General features: G+C 36.4%; 1 pseudogene; it reads left to right on the top strand.

Moving 5' to 3' along the window:
• The first annotated feature begins 6686 nt into the window (after positions 1 to 6686).
• On the top strand, positions 6687 to 16624 carry LOC586951 (annotated as a pseudogene).
• The last annotated feature ends 7430 nt before the right edge of the window (positions 16625 to 24054 follow it).

The following is a 24054-nucleotide window of genomic DNA, read 5'->3' as shown; positions in this document are numbered from 1 at the left end:
ATGAATAACCACAAGACTACAGGTAGTTTTACAACTCGAGATTTTAAGATAAATTTGAATTCTGGTCATGTTACATTGCGAAAGACATTTTCCGGAAGCGATTGGTAAATGTGGTATTATAATATAAAAACTGTTGTATACTTAGAGGTTTTTTAATCATCAACATGATTTAGAAATTGACTGAAAAAGGTCAATGCACATAATGGGACTACACATTCATATGGCCTAAACGTTTGGTCCAAACATTTCAGCTATTTCTCGTCAGATTTTGAATATGAGGGCATTTGGAGAGGTATCATTTTCGCTTGACAATTCTTTAAAGATTTCTTTCAATGTGAAATTTTAAAAAAGAGCAAATTCACACATTATTTTTCACCTTTAAACTTTACCAGAACTCGCTTTTCTCTTCATAATAGATGAGGTGCGGCAAAAACTTGGTACATTTTTGGGGTTTTGTTCTCTCAATTTTGGCTTTCATCATATAAGGCTAACTGTTAATACCTTATAGATCTTGAATTCTGAGTTATGACATATTATTTCCTAAAGCATTATTATGAAATGAAAGCCGTAAAGTTTGTTTCACTGTTAGGTCATCCCTGCCAGGGAAACACTTGCCTCAGACACCATTTTTTACGCTAAAACTTTTTTTCCATTTGTTCTTTTATTGTATTTTATGCCATGTACCTGTAGGCTATTTATATCATAACTTAATGTGTAAAGAACAACTTTTGTTGTAATATTATTGGTTAGCTTCTCACGTGGATTGAGATTTGTATTGATAGTGTGATTGGTCAGTTGGTTGATTTGTTTGTCAGGGGATGGGTTTGTTTAACTAATGCATGGTTGCAATAGTTGCATGTAATTATCTACATGTTTATGTTGTTTGACTGTTTATTTGACTTTGATATCAATCTCATTCAACAGGGTGTTTCATTAAAAAAATAAAACATCTACACAGTCAGTGACAGTGGCGTATAATATGCAAGTTCGTCATCAATTTGTAAAGTTTAGTGATCTCTTTGATTCATCGACACGTTAGATTATTTATGTCAGAAAAAAGGAGGTTGTATGCTCATCAAACTTGTCAGTGACCTGTAAATTACATAATATATTTAGATACGTATCAATACTATGGTGGCCCTGAAGGGACATCGCGAATAGACTAAATCGTGAAAAATATGCGATAAAATTCACGATATCGTCAATTTTATCGCATATTTTTCACGAAGAAATTCACGAAATTGACGATATCGTGAACTTTATCGTGAACTTTTCACGATGAAATTGACGATATCGTGAATTTTATCGTGAAAAGTTCACGATATAAAGTTCACGATATCGTCAATTTTATCGTGTACTCTATCGTGTACTCTCCTGACGGGCGCTTCGTAAACAAAACCAGCCCTAGCTGGGGGAGACTGAGAGAAGGAAAAAAGGGAAAGGGAAAGAGAAGATAAAAGGAAAGAAAGAATAATAAGAAGAAAAGAGGGAAATGGGGGGGGGGGGGAAGGGCTCTTGCCTCCTCCTTACTCCCCCCCCCCCCCCTCCCCGCCAAAAAATAAATCAGAGAGAGAGAGAGAGAAGGGAAAGGGAAAGGGAAAGAGAAGATAAAAGGAAAGACAGAAGAGGAAGAAGAAGAAAAGAGGAAAACGGGGGAAGGGCGAAGGACTCTTGCCCCCCCCCCTCCCCCCCCCCCCCCGCCAAAAAATAAATCAGAGAGAGAGAGAGAAGGGAAAGGGAAAGGGAAAGAGAAGATAAAAGGAAAGAAAGAAGAGGAAGAAGAAGAGGAGAGGGAAACGGGGGCAAAGGGCTTTTGCCTCGTCCCCCCGCCCCCCGCCAAAAAATAAATAAGAGAGAGAGAGAGAGAGAAGGAAAGGGAAAGAGAAGAAAGAAAGAGAAAAACGAAAAAGAGGGAGAATAGGAAAGAAAGGAAAAGAAAGAAAAGAAAGGAGGCAAAAACCCTTCGCCCCTGTTTCCCTCTTTTCTTATTCTTTTTCCTCTTCTTTCTTTCCTTTTATATTTTCTTTCCCTCTCCCTTCTCTTTCCCTTTATGGCGGGAGGGGGGAGGGGGTGGTAAGAGCCTTTCGCCCTTCCCCCGTTTCCCTCTTTCCGTCTTCTTCTTCTTTCTTTCCTTTTATATTTTCTTTCCCTTTCCCTCTCCCTTCTCTCTATCTCTCTCTCTCTCTCTCCTATTTATTTGTTGGCGCGGGAGGGGGAGGAGGCAAGAGCCCCTCTTTTCTTCTTATTCTTCTTCCTTTCCTTTTTTATTCTCTTTCCCTTTTCCTTCTCTCTCTCTCTCTCTCTTATTTATTTTTGGCGGGGGGGGGGGAGGAGGCAAGAGCCCTTCGCCCTTCCCCTGTTTCCCTCTTATTCCTCTTCTTTCTTTCCCTTTCCCTTCTCTCTCTCTCTCTCTCTCTCTCTCTTATTTTTTTTTTGGCGGGGGGGGGGGGGGAGGTAAGAGCCTTTCGCCCTTCCCCCGTTTCCCTCTTTCCGTCTTTCTTTCCTTTTATATTTTCTTTCCCTTTCCCTTTCCCTTCTCTCTCTCCTTATTTATTTTTTGGCGGGGGGGGGGGTGAGGAGGAGGCAAGAGCCCTTCGCCCCCCCCCCCCCCGTTTCCCTCTTTTCTTCTTATTATTCTTTCTTTCCTTTTATCTTCTCTTTCCCTTTCCCTTTTTTCCTTCTCTCTGTCTCCCCCAGCTAGGGCTGGTTTTGTTTACGAAGCGCCCGTCAGGAGAGTACACGATAGAGTACACGATAAAATTGACGATATCGTGAACTTTATATCGTGAACTTTTCACGATAAAATTCACGATATCGTCAATTTCATCGTGAAAAGTTCACGATAAAGTTCACGATATCGTCAATTTCGTGAATTTCTTCGTGAAAAATATGCGATAAAATTGACGATATCGTGAATTTTATCGCATATTTTTCACGATTTAGTCTATTCGCGATGTCCCTTCAGGGCCACCATACAATACAGATTGTTTTATTTATGATATACCCTTTGTGTAAAATATCTTTGATAATTATGTTACCCACGTGAATTAAGACCAGGGAGTTGAATTGATTGATTGTGTGATTGGTTAATCGGTGGATGGTTTTGCTTTAGTTAGCATTGCAGTCTAAACCAAAAATATGTAAGCAACACAGAAAACTAAGGTAAAATGAATGAAACTTGACTAATAGAAACAGAAAAGCAAGAAAAATCTCAGGAGAGATAGAAAGAGAAAATGGAATATGGTGCTAAAGACAAAAATAGATACATGAACACGAGAGCTTTTATCTATCCAAGCAATCTTTGATTTGATGCTGTATTATTCCCCGAATAGATAAAAAGTTAACCATATTCCTGAACATTGAACTCACTCCACATCAAAGTAAACGAATTCGGTATTGTTTAATCATGATACAGATGATCGAGATGATGACAGAAAGTTTCCATCAAGTTTTCTCTTTCTGACCAATCCATATAATCACCGCCATCCTTTATTTTTTGCATTCTTTCTTTTTCTCAGTAAACTAAAGCCTACATAATCACGAAAATGTTTATTGAGTATATACATACCTGCTAAAAGGTAAAGATCTGTGAGGCCCCGGCACAGATTTGCAGTTATTTGTTCATTCTTTTGTTAAACAGGACAAAAACAGTATAATGCCTCTCAGGTTGTTTGCTGTTACAAGCTATAGTGATAAGCCATAGACTTTGCCCAATGACGCGAGGGGTGTAACCTGAATAGAAATATTTTTCTCCGAAGAAATTGCACGACCCGAGTGACCCCTGCTCATATAAAGACGAGGAGAAAATATGCCAGAGTATTCCAGCAAACAAGTGGCCTGAAAAGTCAAGTGAAATATATTACACAATTGTTGATTGTACTCGTTGTCGTTGGTAGCCACTTGAAGGCAAAAAAAAAAGGGGGGGGGGGTCATTTTTGATCGCATTGGTGCCACACATTGTCATAGGCGTCAATCCCTTTGGCCTAACAATATTGATAGCCAAAATAGCTATTCAGTCGATTTTAGTCAAGAAACATTGTTTTATGGCTTAATAAAAATCTTGACCTTGAGAGGAAGCTATACAACACGAACACTTTATTATTTACAGTTTCATAACTTTCGACTCAATTTCAACCGCGAAAACGATCACTGAATATTGTAAGATCGCATGCTTCCAATATGTTCATTTGAACCAAATTCATGACCCCATACCAAAACCTTATATTACCAATACTCTCAACTTTATATATTCCACAGATTTTGCTCCTGCGGATTAGCAGCACCTGCGGGATATTGATCCCGTGTTGATAGTAATTATTGTTGTTGTAGGCTCTTATACACTTTAGTGAGAATAGTTTATAATTTATATCACACACTTTATTTACTTCATTTACTGAAAAATAAGCATGTAAAACGTACATCAGAGTTTGTAATGGCGTTTTATTGCATCATCATCTACGGAAACTGTGGAATGGACGTTTAAATATTCAAGTACTTGGCAAACAAAAAGTAGACATTCTGTAAGCCGAGTATACCGCTTGTAAAAAAATGACAATACAAAGAAATAATTTATATATAAAGTTAGTGTAACCATTAAACCATATACCAACAAGATACAGACAGTAGAGAAGAAGTCTACGATATGCACAATTTTTGATCGCATATTTTATATTTTCCTCATAACGTTTACGCTACGATCTATCTTCAACACTTTTCTATACAATGATTTTTGTTACTCTTCATTGCCTATAGATTTCGTTATATCTTCCAGGGAGTATATCGTGTCCAAACAAAGATTGCAACTTAAAAATACTATGTCCCTTTAGACATATTCGTAATTCCTGCAAAGTTCTACAGAATTTGATTTGATGTTTGCTGCAAAAGACCCTTTTGCAGCAAACATCAAATTCTGTAGAACTTTGCAGGAATTACGAATATGTCATGTATGTCCTATTTGTTAAATGTAAACGTTAGCAGTGTCCTAGTATTCAAATTACGCAAGGAAACCCGTTTACTTTCTAGACTTCCCTGTCAGACACTATTGAGTGACTCACAGACATATTTTTCTTTGGTAATAACATACATGAAATGGTACATGAGCATTTGTCTTCATCAATAACCCACTACTTGTAATGGCCAAAAGTAAAAATTGATTAAATCTTTGTGCAGCACAAAAAGAACGACCATTCGGTACAGGGGTCAGAAAATCAGACTATTACTTAGGTGATTGCAATCACTTATGTCGACTCGACGAACTAAGGGTCGATATTTTTCCACAAAAGGACATTTTCAAACCCTTTTGTTTTGAGGGAAGTTCTAAATAGGTATTGTATTTCAAATGCTGTTGGAATAACCTTTTCATTGTTTGACCTGCAAAAGGGAGATAGTACCTTTAATAATAATTTGAGAGGGGGCGGGGGTGATGTACAGGCAGCCAAAGAAGTCAGAGCACTGAGGGACAAGGAAATTAAGAACCAATATTTCCTCTCTTTTATTGTCGCATGCATTATGAATATTGCCGACTAATTTAGAGAATGCGAGACCTATTTTATCTTCGTTTATGGTTTATGGTTATTTAAAAAATGATACATATTACACGTAAGTTATCTAGCGTAATTGCATGAATCCTTTTTCTTCTTGTTCTTGTTCTTGTTCTTGTTCTTTAAAAAAATCATTGTTATTAATATTATTATTTTAGTTATTATTATTATTATTATTATTATTATTATTATTATTATTATTATTATTATTATTATCAATATTATTATCACTTATTTAGTCTATTTTTTGTATTCGATCGAGAGCAACCTATATTTTTCCTCTGTAGCAGCATGATATAAAACACCTCCCTGATATAAGTAAACACAAGGAGCTTCGAGTGCTTATTGGTAAAAATCTAAAGACAAATTTAAACGTAATGCGTAAACGCGCTCTTGCTTCTTCAATTTTTGTTGAAACATCGGTATTCGGGCTTGAGCTCTGGTATAGGATTCGTATTTTAAGAGAAAATTTCTAAGTTTATTCTGGATAATTTATATCCTGCAGGTTCTTTAAATCAATCAATGAAATAAAAACTTACTGGGCATGCACATCTTCGATACAAACCACAACTCCAATTTGCACCTACTTACCCGGATTACCTTGCTCATTACTCAGCCATGATACATTTCCTACCAATATTGTTTGGCACATGTCATTTATTTGTAATCTTGAACATTCAGCGTAAGTTTCGTTGGATTCTGTACGAATTTATTTTCTATATTTACCAGAACTCTAGTTTATCTTTAACCTCACCCCGGCTGCGCATCACCTAACCCTTCATTCGCCTACATAGACCATGGACCTACCAACGGCAGGAGTTTATTATCAAAATTGAGGTAGATTTATGGGTGCTCTTATGGCTCCGTATTCCATCTACATCATTCTGTGCAACCATGACAACCACAAATTACCATCCCACTTTGTTGCGTAGAGCGACGTAGACCAAATAATTATGTTATCGTTTACGAGCTTTGTTATAAGCTACTGTTACAAGCTACCGTTCTCCGTGGCTTTATCCAATCAGCGGGCGAGATTTTAACCGCGAGCCGATTGCAGCTATTTGTGAACGCGGCAAGATATTTTTTTCCTCTTCATAATCTTGATCACAGATTGACACCGTGTGCTTGCATTCGCCTGTTCGACCAACTCCAAGACGCGCACATTATTTTGCCGATCTTTTCCTCAAGGTTAGAGAATTGCCTCATCTTTTGTGGCCTAGTATTGTCTTCATTCTTCAAACTCACCAGAAAGGTAATGATATCAATATTTTCATTTTCTTTGTCAGCTACATAAATGATGAATTATGATTTTATAGATGGTCGATAGAGCTTGACAAACTCAACTGCATGAGATGAGATGTGTTTCCTTTGTTCGCTAAATTTTGTTGAAGACTTGAAATGAAGTAGCAAATTGGTGTTTCCTTTAGTTTACAGGCATGTAATTGCTTAAGTAGACATTGTTCTTTCATGGAAAATGTACCTTTTACGTCTTGTTTATATGCCTGTCTATTCTCTTTGCAATAGTGGGTCCAGGGGCGCTTGCACATCAAAGGGAAAAAAATTCTCGAATTTGTGCACTCGCGACTGACTCCCCATCCCGATCCCCCGCCCATCCCATATCCACGGCCAAACGCTAGAGATGTTATTTTCTTTCTTTCATCTTCTTCTCCTTCTACTTCTTCTCCTTCTACTCCTTCTTCTACTCCTTCTACTTCTTCTTCTTGTTCTTCTTTTCTGTATTATTTTTGGTTCTTTTTCTTGTTCCGTCTCTTTCTCTTCCTCCTCTTCTCCTTCTAGTTATCTTTTTTTTTTCTTCCACTTGTCGTTGGAATTCAATTGACTCATATGTTTATTGCTTCCTGCTAGTTCTAGCTCGATATAAATAAATCTATACTAGTTGTATAATCTAGCTGGCGAATCCTAACGGAACTATATACGGGGGGGGGGGGGAGTATTTATGTGCTGTCTATTATCACCCTGGATTGTCACAAAAATACATTCCATCATGGCATTGATCTGATCATGCAACTGAATTGAAATGTAATGAAATTTACTGTAAATAAAACATTTCTACGTGAATAACACATTCCCATCGTCAGTTTTAAGAATAAGATGAGATCCAAGACGGAATTTACATGGATTGAAAAGAAAAGTATGAATAATTATTCCTACTGGATTATGTGGATAACTGATTATTTAGCTTAGAAGAAGAAACCAGACAAAAAGAAACCAGAGAAGCAGCAGACTGATTAAAATTGAAAGAAATAAGACAAATTTTACATATAGTTATGAATTTTTAAAAGTTGTATTTACTGTACATTATTTTAGTATATACGTATGGTAATTTAAATGGGCGTAAACAGCTATGTCACCGTGATGTGCTACCATCTGCAGTGGCGGATCCAGGGGGGGGGGGTTGGGGGGGTTGCAACCCCCCTTGGGCGGCCCAAAAAAAAAAAAAAAAAAAAAAAAAAAAGGGAAAAAAAAGAAAAAAAAAAAAAAAGAAAGAAAAAAGAACGCACGCTGGAGAGAAACCCTTTCAAGTGCAAATATTGTGAGAAGATATTCAACTCATCTGGTAACTTAACCAAACACATGATAACTCTGGATATAACTATGTATTAAACTGTTACTTGATTTAAAAAGACGTTATCATGCACTGCTTTTTATGGTCTCCATTGTGTTAATAGATGCCAGGAAAACATCACTTACGGGGTTCAAATAAACACCCCAAAAAAATCGGCTCGCCGCTTCGCGGCTCGTGGACGATGCTCCGCATCGTCATTATTTTGGTCAACCCCCCCCTTAGCAAAAAGCTAGATCCGCCCCTGATCTGCATGGTCAGACAACTCTAGTCTAGCCGTTTCTTAATTGCATCAAAATTTATATTGCTCGAAATGATATCTGGAGGGTTTGAAATATTATACTTTACATAATGTACTTGAGTAATGCATGAAGCATGGAGATAAGAAATCTCCATGCATGAAGGGAGGAGCGCTAATGATATTAGGGACTTTTAGATTCGCACGAAGACAATAGGGATTGCTACGATCGACGTCCTTTTAATGCACTGCCTTGAATGGACGTCACACGTATCAGTCCATGCAAATCTAAAAGTCCCTATTGTAGTCATGTCAGCACAGCGTTTAACCTTTGTTTTAGTCACGGCATCCTTTAAAGGTTCTATGTCCTATTTAATTGCCGCCAACATCAATTTATGTAGAACTTTGCAGGAATGATGAATAATTATGTCACGTATGTCCTATTTGTGAAATTCAAACGTTAGCAGTGTGTAATGTTCAAATTATGCAAGGAAACCCGTTTACTTTCTAGACTTCACTCACTGTCAGACACTATCGAGTGACTGACTTTTGTTTTCTTTAATAATAATACAAGGGGGTACATGAGCATTTGTCTACATCAATAACCCACTTCCTGTAATGGCCAGAATTAAACGCATATGCATGAGCCATGAAGACATTAGTGCATCTCACTGCCCAGAATTATCCTGTTTATAAATGTTGTGAGCGTGGTGAAAATATTACTTCGATATAAAAGATATTAGAATATAATATATTCGGGCACCGCGCTGTAAAAAATACGAAGGTATAGAGCCAACTCAGCTACTTCGCTGCCTGAAATCATGTTTCTAACCAAAAACGAGCAAAGCGAGTGAGGAAGAAAAACACTATCATCTCGTTAAAAAAATGCTATTTCCTCGTGAAATTACGTACCAGCGCACAGTGGGCCAGGGAGGAACCAAAGTGCGCCAAAACTGATGTTTGGGGATTTATTTTTTTACATAGCCAGAGGAAATGTTTGGATTTCCAGGGATTTTCGCTTAAATTTTATTACCAACATTTTCTCTGATGTTTAAGCTTTAAGTTGATACCAGATTTGGCTGCCCGATTCTGCCCGTTATGATGTTAGAGCCGTTTTCCTTGCAACATTGCCCCGAAAAATGTGTTTATTTTGGTCCGCGGTGCAGTGTCAGAACAAGTGTCACGCGCCCCCTCGCGCCGTGATTTATGACCACGAATCCTTCATGATTCAGCCGCGGACCCCCAAAACCCACATTTTTCGGGGCAGTGTGGCAAGGAAAATAGGCTCTAACATAACAACGGGCAAGATCGGGCAGCCAAATTTGGTATCAACTTGAAGCTTAGACATCAGAGAAAATGGTGGTATTAAAATTTAAGCGGTACATTGCGGAGATCTAAACATTTCTTCTGGATTTATAAAAAAACATGGATAATTAGTCAATTTTTCAGTGAATTACCCTATAATATATCATAAAAATTGTGTTTCTATTAATTTTAACCCATTCATTCAACGAAATGAACTATCAGGAATAAGTGAGAGCAATTTCATATCAATAACTTAAAAACTTCATGTTGAATTGAAAGATTTATAAAATAAGTCACTTTTGCACTAAAACTGTAAATATGTAGGATTTTGCTGTTTGAAGTAGTAAATTTATACCCTTATTGTGCATAACGGAATCAAATATTTCACTGAGGTATTCCTCTATGTATTACCTTTCAACGGAGCAAGAAAAAAATTGAAGAAAAAAAAATCACCCAAACTTAGTTTTGGCGCACTTTGGTTCCTCCCTGGCCCACTGTGCAGCGGTTTCTAATATTTGATTTTCACGAAATCAACGATATTACAAAATAATATACATGTACATGTATATAATTTTCAATTTTTTTTAATAAAATAGGGGCGGGACTGAACGATCCTGCATTTTCTCTTCCTCAATGGGGACAGGGGGAGGTAGAGGAGTTACAAATATTTGCCATCATTCTCTCTCTTTATCTCGCATAAGTTTCTCTCGCCGCCCAATGACCCACCTATACACTTATTCCTAGCAGTGTTTATATTTTGATGTACATGTATATTTTATTTCGGTTTTATCTTCTTCAGATCAACATCATGACTGAACGCAAGGCCGTGATCAAGAACGCTGACATGACAGAAGACATGCAGCAGGATGCAATCGAATGCGCCACCACAGCCCTCGAGAAGTTCAACATCGAGAAGGACATCGCCGCCTACATCAAGAAGGAGTTCGACAAGAAGTACAACCCAACCTGGCATTGCATCGTCGGCCGTAACTTCGGCAGCTACGTGACGCACGAGACCAAGCATTTCATCTACTTCTACCTTGGACAGGTCGCCATCTTGCTTTTCAAGTCAGGATAGGAAGATTATGCACTTATGCTGGGTCCGAAACTGATGATGTGATCTCACAAATTGACACTACAAAGACTTATCCTACCAAAGCTGTCCATGATGCTTGTACATACTGAAGAATAGACGCTTATGTGCATAAAATGCTTTGAATCGCTTGAAGTTCAGCAGTCATATTCTCCAAGTCCGACTTACATGATGTATCCTGCGCATAATCCTGACCGGCAAATACAACTTAATTATGACTATGTTTCCTTTTTTTGAAAGCAACCAACTTATTAACCTTGAAAACAACTCTTCTGTTGACAATCATAATTAAATCATAACGGAATTGCCAACCTGTGCCCTTGCAGATTTTAAATTGTCTTGAGATCAACTCATATTCATTTCTTAAATTATTTTTGTACTCAAGAGAATTTTATTCCTATATTGATAACGATATTTATTTCAATCACTTTTTTTCCAATCGTTCCTAGATCATAAGCTTATGTACTTCTACACAATAGTGCATCGTTATAAAAGTCCGAGCACGATAAAAAAAAAATTATGTTATCCCAGATCTGGTGCTAGTTTATTCCTAGATCTCATAGTTAATGTTTAATGCCATATTGTAAAGAGTATTTTATTCAAGTACTTACATACTGGTCGTTCTATCTTTCCATTAATCGCGGCATTACACCAACGAAAAATAAGAAACCAAAAGATTATCTTTTCTGTTAACTTGTGTGTTTTTTAAGAAAAAATCCACGATTTTTGTTTATGTTGATGCACGTGATTTTGTTCAATATTAATTGATTATAGCTGTTACCTCAAAAAAGAAATAAAAATTATGAACAAATCGAACCGATATCATATTTCTTATTGAATTTTTTGTAATTAATAAAAATAACGAATGATGGTATGTGATTGTGGTCAGTAACTGATTATGCATCTAAATAGATATTCGATATATAATTGCTCAGTGGCGACGCGGCAGTGGCTCCTTCTTGTAAAGACAATGATTATCCCAACCCCTAACATAACACAATTTGCGATCGCAGTCTTGGGAGAGATTGATGAGAAGGCGATCATTTCGGATCAATAACATTGCAAGACTTCAGTTCAAACAAAGTGTACATACTTCATTATTTCATGTGCCTACACGGTATCTAAAAGTTTGAATGGATTTTAAGGGCATAATGAACGGTGATGATGATAACGAAGGCATGGTAGAAAAGTATGAAAATGATGACATGATGATGTTTGTATTTGTGTCATGCGAATTATGATGGTCATTATGATTACAAAATGACGATGTCATGAATATTGGGATGGTGGGAACCATTATTATAATGATGCTGCTGATGTTAACGGTAATGATGGTGGTGATGATTGAGACTGACAGTAGCATTATAGTAATCTATGTTGCTACTCTTGTTCATGATAATTTGAACAGTCGGGTATATCAATCCAGCCCGGCTCTCTATTCCTCTCTTTCATTCTTTGTCCTCTTTATATCTTATTATCAATTTTCTTTATCATTTCCGTGTATTTTTTTCCATTTTCTATCAAATATTTTATCAATATGCTCATGGAAATTTAAATAGCCACTGCATCAATAATGACTTAATTCTAGAAGAGCATGTGGCATCTAGTAGTAGTAGTCTGTTTCATCTGAATCAAATTTTAAAGTATGTTGTATGTGTTTATACACCATTTGATCTGACTTGTAACTTAATTATATGAATGTCATTTAGCATAACTGATAAATAATAATTTTTAAAAAGCAAGAAAAAATGATGATGAGAATCGTGACACATGCATCGATCATGGTGATCGTGACTATCATCGTTACACTTACTTGTTGACAAATGACAAGGAAAAGTCCATTTGAAGGAAATCCAGAATGTTGATAGTGATGAATAACAATTATGATAGTGACTTTGATCATACAGATTGTATTCCCTCTGTTTCTTTGTTTCCCTTTCCATACGGAGGGGACTGGTCCTCCCCTAACCCCACCCTCCTTCCACTGATATCCGCTATGATGTGATGGGTATTATACATCGTAATGACGGTAAATAAAATATACTTGGACAAGATGACGAAATTACCATCCATGTAAAGTTGTTGGTGGCCGTGCATGCAGCGCCCTCTGCCTTCGCATAATACACATTACATCTTCACTTTATGATTGTGAATTAAAATATAAAAAATAGATATTATTATCATTTATTCATTTATTTATTTATTCTCTTCTCCTATTTTATTTATTTTTTAATTTTTTATTTATTCATTTATTTATTTATTTATTTATTTATTTATTTATTTATTTATTTATTTTTTTTTTTTTTTTGGGGGGGGGGGGCGGCAAATAGCGACACATCTCTCCATGGGGTATCGGCGTGCACGGACATTGAATATAGGGTTCAAGGGTTGATTCAGAATTATCTGAGAATGGAGGGGGTCCCCTAATAAAAGTGCCGACCAATATTTCGGGGGAAGGGGGTAAAAAGCACTACAAACATAAAGTAGCCCTCGACTTTCTTTTTTTGTGCCAGCCCAAGGGGAGGGGGTATACCCCCTTACCCCCCCCCCCCTATATCCGCCCCTGCCCAATGTATGGTAACTTGAAGCCCACACATGTAATATATTTGTTCATCAGTTGCAGTCACAGTCAGACCGGACGGATAAAGATAAGTCTACTACAGCCGTTAATAAATTAAGATTTCTTCGATTTTATATAAAAGGCCTAGGTTTTCACATCAGTCATGCTCAGTTAGATGCACCACGGAAACGAAATATCAAGGGGCATTTACAATTATAACAATTACAAAATAATAATAATAAAGTTAATAACAACAATAACATTAATAATGATGATAATACAAAACATAATAATGTTTTGTTTACCCAGGGAAGCCTCATCAGCACGAATGCTGTTTTCCATGAGGGGCCTGCAGCATATTATAGGCATACCCCTACCCCGGCATATTTGCCAAGTATCCATTGTGGATGTGCATTAATTAATGTTTCGCCGAAGGACATTAATGCCGGGCTGGAATTCGAATCCTCAACCGTTCGGGAGTCCAGTGAATGAACCACTATACCACGACACCTCTATTAATTCAATTGTTAAAACATGACCCCTTCACAAACAATATGTAAACAAAACATTAATTACTTTAGAGACGCCGTTCATTCAGTCGTTAAATTGGATTACTGTCTTTCTTTCGTAACACCCCATACCAAGTTGATCAAATCCAATGTGAGAATAAAATGATATTCAAGATCTAAAACAGAATTTTCCTAACTCCTTCGTCTTACCCAATATGAACACGAAAAATAGAATGATATTAAAAAAAACATGAAGAACCTTATGAGATAGGCCAATGCTAAATTTAGATCAGCACAATGAATACCATAAGCCTGGACTCGAGCATAATAGTTTTTCAATATCAATATGCTCCCGTCGAGTGAGGTAATGATACCATGGTGATATGGCGTTATCATCCTTTATTACCATACTACCAGCATCAATAGTGTTACAAGCCATAGTGACAAGCTACCATTGGCATGAGAAACCGTCCAATCAAATACGTCAGTTCGCACGATAATTTTTTTTCTTCCCACTCATAATTCACACATAGCACGGGACCGTGGCAACAACTGAGAGTACATATTTCTCCTTTCTCTGGCGTTTCGCACTTTGATACCATTGATCAGATCGCGTTGGCCAATTGAAGTAATAATATAAACGGGAAATTTAGCAGACCATCAAATAGAACATATTGAGATTCTTTTACTCCAATTTCAGAGAGACCGAGCAATTTTGGCCTCATCATTTCCTTCTACCGGACAATTCTTTCATCGGTAAGCATATTTAATAGCAATTTGTTATTGATTTAGCCCTACATTTTATAATTTAAAAAAAAAGCTTTAGCCTTAAATGATTTACAAAAACATGAGTTAGTAAAATTTTGTAAAGGCTAATGTACAGAATTTGTTGTATCGTGTCCTTCATGAACTCAGTTTCCCCCCTATCGCGCAAAGCGCTGAAGCTTTAACGTTTCAATAAATTATTACTCTTAATCCTTGTCTGTATTCATTTTCGCCCATTCCACGCTTAGCGCGGAAGCTTTCACGTTTCATTAAATTATTTTTAAAAGAAGACGCTTCGTTGTATCGATCGTGTACTCTGACGTTTCATTTGATTATTACGCTTAATCCACGTCTGAATTCAGTTGCCCCCTAACAGCTTTGCCCTTTTCACTGAATTATTAGAGAAAGAAGACGATTCGTTGTACTGTTCTCTATATTAATCCTTGTCTGAATTCAGTTTTCCCACTGAAAATAATTTGTGCTACAAATAAGTTGTGACATAATAATCTTTCTCCAAAAATGAAAAATCTTTTAGGAAATATAGGATATAAAATGAGTGAAAAAAACAAAAATAAAGATACAATGACGTGAATTTTTAAAAGGGTGAACGGAAACAACATAACAACTAGAGAACTATTTTATAAGTCATACTAATGTCCGAAAATCTTTCTCCTTGTCTCCGATCTCATCACGAAATCGTCACAGAGTTCATCTATGTTTACACTGTCCAGGATTGTCTGATGTGCATTGCAGATTGCTATCTTTGCGCTTCGCGCTTAACATTTAGCTCGTTGCTTTTTGACGCTGCGTCATTGCATTTGGCGCACTGCATTTCTATTATGCTGTTGATTGAACAAATTGAATAAATTCATCAATTCCTGATGAAGCCGTATGAGCGAGAATTCAATTTATTCTTGTCTCATATACGGTTGTCTTATTTACTTCGTATAAATGTATGTATTATGAAAATGAGATAGCAAAATGTGTATATTGATGGTCATCTTGCGAGTAATAACCATTAACTACTCTCATCGGGCTCTCATCCTTAATTTTTCTCTTCATTTTTTTTTTTTTTTGATGGTGAATTATTGGGGGGGGGGGGAATGATTGTACAGGCCACCCCCCCCCCCCGGATCGACACCCATGACATGTACAATAATATTGTGTAGCACTCCGAAATATCGGGTACCCAATATTTACACCTGGGTAGAGAGTGGCAAAATTGGATCAATGTCTTGCCAAAGGATACTGATGCCGGGCTGAGATTCAAGCCCTAAAGGATTGGATGACGGGTATACGCACTCGAATAATAATAATATACCGGTTTTATATAGCGCTTGTAAATACATCTACGATGTCCCTATAAACACCTTACAGACATACTATTAACCCTGCAATTGGATTGTCCGCACACACTGTGTGCACAATATTCACTCACTGGTGAGCATTTCAGTCAGGCGTTACTTGACCGATGTCGCTCATGGTTACTAGTCTTGTCAATTGTCTGTATTTATAAAAATATTTACCTGCTTGTTCTCGATTTCTTTAAATAGAAAATCGTAAGCCGCCATCATGACTGACCGCAAGGCCGTGATCAAGAACGCTGACATGTCGGAAGACATGCAGCAGGATTCCATCGAGTGCGCCACACAAGCAATGGAAAAGTTCAATATCGAGAAGGACATCGCCGCCCACATCAAGAAGGAGTTCGACAAGAAGTACAACCCGACCTGGCATTGCATCGTCGGCCGCAACTTCGGCAGCTACGTGACGCACGAGACCAAGCATTTCATCTACTTCTATATGGGGCAGGTTGCCATTTTGCTTTTCAAGTCCGGATGAGCTCCTTTACAGGCGTCTGTGAAATATTTGCATTCAGAAAGGCCTTACAGATCGTTAAAACTCTTATGTTATATCCAAGCTATATACGAACATTGTGAAATTCTGGAAAAACACACAAACAGTGCATGCAGCATATTGTATTCTCATATTTCGAACGGGGCGGAGGGGTGGGGGGGGGGGGGTGATTGGGACGCCAAACACACCTATGTATTCAAATTATTGATTTGAAAGGGAGAGGGGAGCAGCCCGGGGGGGGGGGGGTCACTCTCATACACAAGTGCAACCTACCTGTGACCATCATCCTCTGAAATGGAACCTAATGGCGTAACGTACCTTTTCTGAAATGACCATAATGGCGTATGTATCGCACACTTTCCAAAATGGACCCTAAGGCCTAATGGCGTAAGTAAGAAAATGTAGAAACCTGTGCACTTGAAAAAGTACCCTTTTTTAAAGAAAACGTCGAAACCTGTGAACCTAAAAACGTACCCTTTTTTAAGTTTTTCGTGCGATCAGTGCACCCCTTTTAAAGTAAAACGTCGACGACGCCGTATAGGCTAAACAAAAAAAGAGGACTTGTGTTGTACAATATTAATCGTATTCACTAAAAAAAATTCTCGAAATTAGTGTTGCAAACTTTCTTTGTGCATATCATCATGTATATAATTATATACAAATATATTTACATATATTCATATTTTTAAGCAAATTTTTATTATTAGAATTATGAAATCAAAATAATCCTATCTAGGCGTAGATTTTTGTTTAAAGATATAGACCGGTAGTGGTAAAATTGCGGTTCAAGGGTTTGGGTGCAAACTGTCCATTCAATATTGTTTAAATATTGCCTTCAGAGGTTTAGATGGCAATAGTTCAACCTAAATTCGCAAAAAGCAGAAGTATATGCCCAAATGGTCAAGTGCATTCGCGATATCTATCCAGGCCGGATCGATATGACAATTTACCAAATATATCAATTAGTAGGCGGTTTCTCGGCAAAAATTGTATCATCATGCACGTATTAGTCAAAACATATTATTTCACATGATTAGTAATAACAGCTTCCATTTCATTTTTTGAGAGGGGGTCGTTTCCAAAACTGATCTATATCTTTAAATGAATGGATTGGAATTTTATTTTTAATCCTACTCCTGTTGTATTTTTACAAGATTTTTTTCTCTCATCGCACTTTAGTGTGCTTTGAGAGTTTGATTTTAAGTGGAAATTACGCCTTACAAATCATACATTGTCGTTTTTTTTTTATTGTTATGATTATTTTCAGTATTATTATTATTACTATTATTATTGTTATTATCATTATTATTACTACCATTATTATTGCTATTTTTACCATTAATGCGCAAGAGATGCGGTACTCTATTGCAATATGAATTTATTCTTATGTTAATTTAAAAAATGGATACTACAAACATGTTTTAGAGTAATGACCAGACTTTAGAATCCGTACAAACGTTTCTACAATCATGTCTACAAATGTTATGTTCCTAGATTCATGATAAACCCGACACAAATTAAATGGGTTTTCTTTTTTGTCAGTGCGAAAGTGACCTTAAAGTAAATGAACGATGCCAGTACATTTTTTTTCTTCAACGATATCTAAAGAAATTCTGTAATAACATCATGATGAATACACAAATGAAGTCTTTCTGATGCAACACTGAAAGCTATCATAATATCAGATAGGCCTATCAATACTTTTCTTTGTAAAATGACAATAGTACAGTATTAGAATCAGTCAATATTTTATTCATACAGACCTACATGTATTCATACAGTATACCTTTATACAATTGTTACTACATTTAACCTGTCTAACTTTTGAAACATTTAAATTCAACACCTTAAAAACTTCTTCATACAACGAATGTACGACAAATTATTATGTTGATTAAAAACTATGTGGTATTTTCTCTTCACTTTGATATTATTAGGGATCTTATGCAATAAAGCTGAACATTTGTAAAGTTTATAAAACCATCTTCTTTATTGTATCATTCATTTCTAGTCAGCTGACGACAATAGATAAATGTTAAGATAATAGTGAGTAATTGAGTATACTTGCTATCATGGTTATGCCATTACACTATGCAAGGAACTGGAAGCAATTGAGAAATATTGAATAATGTATTACATAATTTCAAGTTTATTTGTTCTAAAAAAAGATAGACAGACATATAAAATAGAATATATATTTACATGTTGTATGAGCACGTCTCAATGATACTCAATTCATATAATATATGTAGAATGTGAGGAACCTATTGAAAAGCAACTTGCGTGTATATTATAGGTTCATGGTACAATAGACATTGTGGATGTGAAACCGTATAGTAGAGAAAGACGTCACTTAGAGGGGGAATTTAAAACACAATGGAATAAGGAAATTGTATGCATTATCACCAATATCCAGAGTCACCCGAGGAATTGATGTAGATTGTGAGGTTTTGGAATGATAAAACGAAAGGAAGTGTTGCACTCGCGCTGGAAATCACATGGAATGCACATATAAATTAGACTACATACGCACATGTAGAATGAAACTTTGGTCCAACTTGATTTTTCAGCTATTTCTCCTTATATCTTTGAAAAGCAATACTTTTCAGGGCACACTTCAACAATGATATTCTTACAAACTGACATGAAAAGGATTAGGGCCCAAAACTCCTTTCCATCTTTATCAGTTGTTGGTGGCGTTCTTTCAGTATATACGCCACAATTATCTTCAGTTATATAAGACAATTCAGTTATCAGTAAAGAAAATTGAAAAAATTGTAATAATATAATTATTAATTAATTAACTAGTATCGCAATTTATGAGGAGTTTCTTGATGGTTTACAACTTCGTAGTTCTGTTTTATCACGTTTAATGCAATACCAGGTGGTAATGACAGGAAACGTATTACACGGGGGGGGGGGGGGGTGTATTCTTTCCTTTTTCGTCACCTGTTTCTTTATCTCTTTGTCTTTCTCTCTCCCTCTCCCACTCTCAACCGAATTCTCGCTTCCCAGCTGCCTTTCTTATATAATGTTCTCCTTCTCTATAATCTATCCCCTGTTCTATATTATTTTCTCCTCTCATTCCTCACTTGTTAATATTTTGTCACATATTTACGAGTCAAGTCGGTGCTGGTAAAAGACTGGAATCACCACTTTCTACTACGGTACCTTCGATCTGTGCGTATTTAATTATGTAATATGACATGAATTTATGAATGCGAGTATTGGTGGGTGTGCGTGCGCGTAAGATTGTGTGTGGGTTAGTGTATTATTGACTACATTAGTACTACTAATGAATTGACCAGGGGACTAAATCATAATTAAGTTACTACAATGAGGAGACAAGAAAACGAATCCCAGGACAAGTAGAGATAACCCATTTTACTACTGTGTATAGAGGCAATAACCAATAAGGCCAGTGAACCCCCCCCCCCCCCCCGGCCAGAATAAATGTTTAAAGGGATCCGGTAACTTTGTCTCAGATTCTGAAACAAAATTCTGGATTTAGCTCATGATGCAATGATAATTATAAACCTTTAGGTCAGTCAGGAACCCCATGACTTTTACAAGCCGATCGCCTGTCTGATTATCAAGATATTTATGATTGGAATTACAAATTTTGAAAACCGTTCGCCTGACGGTTTTCATAACACTACAGTCTATTGGGGGAAACGAGTATGGTAAAACCGGTCACTCAAAGATTTTTACTTTTTGAGGCACTTCTTGATCATTTTGAAGCGCAATAGGGCTTCAATATTACTCCATATCACAGACACTGATAACACGTAGGGCAGTGTATCTCGGATTTAGCATTGTTAAATGATCCCTTTAAGACACATGCAGAAGAAAATGCCTTAGCTCTTGTATGATATCTATTTTATCCGGTATGTTTCTCGTAGGTATCAAAAGCAACGCTTCTTTTAACATAAGATGGTTTCATATCACCTCAAGAAGTATACCCATAACTGAGTTGTTTCTGTGCTTGTTGTGCATGCATCCCAATTATTAAAGTAATCACACAAACAAGAGGATGCAATTTGTGCAATCTGTATAGTACAGGTGGACAACTACGATAATTGTTCATCTTATGAAACAAGTTTACTCATTTTATTTGTTAATTTATGATCATGATTATGATTAAATGATTAGCAGTATTTTCATCATCATGTCAATATGCAACTCCTCACCATCTGAAGTAATGCATTTCTCGAATTCAGTTTACTGTTTATTCCAAGAGGAAATCGACGTATTCTGAAAAATACATAGCCCTATGAGCTTGGACTCCGAATAATTTTACTCATGTGAAACCTCCCACGGAGAGGTGCATTATGCCAGACCGACAAATAAGCTGTATCATGCATTACATTAATGTTATCCAATAGTGTTCCAAGCCATAGTGAAAAGCTGCGGGTAGAGTGAAAAATTGACCAATCACAAATAACGTGGTATTTTTCTAAACAGGTTCCAAATCGTTGCCTTGGCAACAGCAATAAAGACGTATGTAAGAAGATACCTCTAGTTTGCTCCGCGCTGTTCACATTGTTGATAGTACATGTATTACGTTGGCTAATTGAACAGATTCATATCACATAGAACCTACTACAAATTTAGGAGGCTTTTAAGTCACATAATTTCGATGCTGTTTCTTTATATTAGGAGTTAAGTCTATTTTTTTTTAGCAAGATCATCTCAAGATAGCTACCAGAAATATAGTCAAGGCTAGTATTGTGAACATAGTGAAAGATATCACAGAATGGTCATTATGTGCTAGATAATTTACTCAAAATCGTCAGGGTAAATTGCCATCTACTCCGGGCTTTATTCGTCAACGATTAAGATTTAGGGATGGAGTTTGAAATGGGTTTAGTTTAAGATTAGGGTTAGCGTTCGGTACTTATTTGCCCCTGGGTTAAATTTAGCAATCTGGCTAATTGAAAAAAATGATCACAGACCAACTGTCGCCAGAACTTATTTTGTGTGCAAGAAAAAGACGCGAGTCATTTCACAGGAAAGCCAAGGAGTTGAACACAATATCAACCCACTCACAATCATTTTGCTGTAAATGTACGTCGGGGAATATCGCCCTATATAGCCTCTATAAACGAGGTATTGCATATATTATAAAGTATATAGTATAGTTTAAATTAAACATTGACATTGTATTCATGTGATACAAAATGAATCGGCCCATCCACAATAATTCATTCATTTGGTTTGAAGCCAGAATAATGAAGTCTGCCCATGCATATTATGAGAGGGAAAAACATCAATGTTTCCTTTTTAGATCTGCTTTGGCTTCGGAAATATTAACCTACAATGGCCGTGATATTTCCGGGTTCAAAGGCGAATCACAAGGGGCAGGGTAAATAACTTATTCCGAAAACTAAACTATTAGAAGCTGATAATAAAAATAAGAAATAGAAACATAATAAAATGATAAACGGAGAAGTAGTATTAATACTTTCAAGGGCCTTTTAGGGTCTTACTTCGAAAGGGGCATAATAACACAATGGTTGAGGGGCACGTTTCGGCTTAAATACTGACTCCAAAGAATAAGTGTAGGTAGTTGAAAGATGATGTTTATTCCTGCCGTTTGAAGTACAATATTCCTTACGAAAGTGTACAAGATATATATAAATGAATATATTCTAGGCATGATGTAGTTAAGTCTTTCATGGTCTAGAAATTGTCTCGACAATGTCACGTATCAGGCGAAATTTTACAATAAATGTACCATGCACCAAGCTTTTTATTTAGAAAGATTTTTTAAATTCAATAACAAAACCTTTAGTTTTTAATAAGGGAAAATCATCACTGAGAAGGTAATTGAGGTATTTGATGAAAAACACGTCTTTATTTGCTTTCTATTTTTCTCGAATTACTAAACGCCTATAATACAGCTGTATGCCCACAACAAGTATACTTTATTTGTCACCATTGTACCAGGAGCGTCGATTTTGACACACATCGGGCATTCGAAATGTTTACTATTATTATCAGAAAATCTATAAAGCAAATGATTAGTTGCAATTTGATTGTACCGATAAGATTTGTTTCAATTATTAGGCTTCTTCGTCTACGAATCGCAATGATAAAGAAAACGTATCATTCTCTAGATCTAAAGAAGTATACAATCTGTACAGCACAACATTACATTTTAAAGACCCTAATCCTGGCATCATTTTTTTCCCCTCAAAATTGAAACTTTACACTGGGTGAGCTTTACACATGGTGATGTGAAGAAAAAAAATGTTGTATCTAGCCTCACAGCTATAGTGTTACAAGCCAGAGTGAAAAGCTACGATTGGAGTGAGAAACCGTCCAATGACGTACGCCTAAATTCACAATATGGTATTTTTCCTCAAAAATATTTTCATTAAACATAATCGGAACTGTGTCAACAATAATGAATAGGTTTGAATCCCTTTTTCTCCATCTTTCCCTCTTTGCTGGTGCTCTGCTTTGTTCAGGCCAATAATTGAATAAATATTGAGAAGCTCGATTGGAAACTCGTGAGGCGTTTATAATTCATCATTTTGGTAATATTTCCTCATTGTCAGACTTTACCACAGTTAAAAGAGGGAGGAACGAGATTCATGCAAATTTTTCACGATCTTCGACTTTTGATAATCTGATAAGCCAAAGTTAGGCATCCCCACACCCCCATCGGCCACCCCCCTCTAGCGACGCCCCTGCTTGTATTTGTATGTCGTATGAGATGAGGGGTTTAGTTCGTTAAGCTCAATCAATTCTTATTCGATTCAGTTGAAAATTGTAATCGCTTTTTAAACGATTTTGTAGATCTTATACCATCAATAAAAAAAAGGTTGTTATAATGCAATCTGATTTAAACAGTAGGAATAATTATAGCTGAAATGGCTTGTTCATACATTTGGCATTTTATTTCCATAGCCTTATATTTCTTTAAACGATGATTGTATTAACAAAATCTGTATTTCATAAACATGAAATTATGACTTTTGTCTTCTTTAAATCATTATAAACTGATACTTTTAATTTATAACATGATCCTATTTCTGTGAATCTTTAAATAATTGTTCATTATTAATGATAACAAAAGATAACATGAAGATTGGATAAAAGTTTATCACGAGCAACACATAATTATAGCTCCGATTAGTCTCATTGAACTACGCCCTCTATCGTCAGAATCCAGTAAACATGTTAGCCTATGGATTTTTACCCCCAAAATCGTTAAAAAAAAAAAAAATTTAAAATTAAGAAACGTTTTTTGTTTAAACGAAAAGCACATCCACCCGCGCCATACGTTGACACTAGCTATTTCAGTGGAACCCTCAGGCCTAGAAAAAGAGATGGTGTATTGCCCTTGCGACCGCCCTAAAAATCTTGAAATCTACGGTCGGCTTTTTAATTATTTTTTTTAAACCATTTTTTAGAGTAAAAAATGTATTAAAGAATTCAAAAATGAGAAATATCAGCCCAAAGAGGGAGAAAAAGAAGAAGAATTAAAAAAAAAAGATTTCCGAGCAACCGAACCATGTTTTGGCACTTATAGGGCAATACACCATTTAATTTGAGGCCTCATGTCCCATTCCATTTGAAAGTTCACCCACCGTAA

The sequence above is a fragment of the Strongylocentrotus purpuratus genome, unplaced genomic scaffold, assembly GCF_000002235.5.
Source record: "Strongylocentrotus purpuratus isolate Spur 01 unplaced genomic scaffold, Spur_5.0 spur5_scaffold_2, whole genome shotgun sequence".
NCBI classification, from domain to species: domain Eukaryota; kingdom Metazoa; phylum Echinodermata; class Echinoidea; order Camarodonta; family Strongylocentrotidae; genus Strongylocentrotus; species Strongylocentrotus purpuratus.
This window is presented reverse-complemented; position numbering and strand designations above follow the sequence as displayed.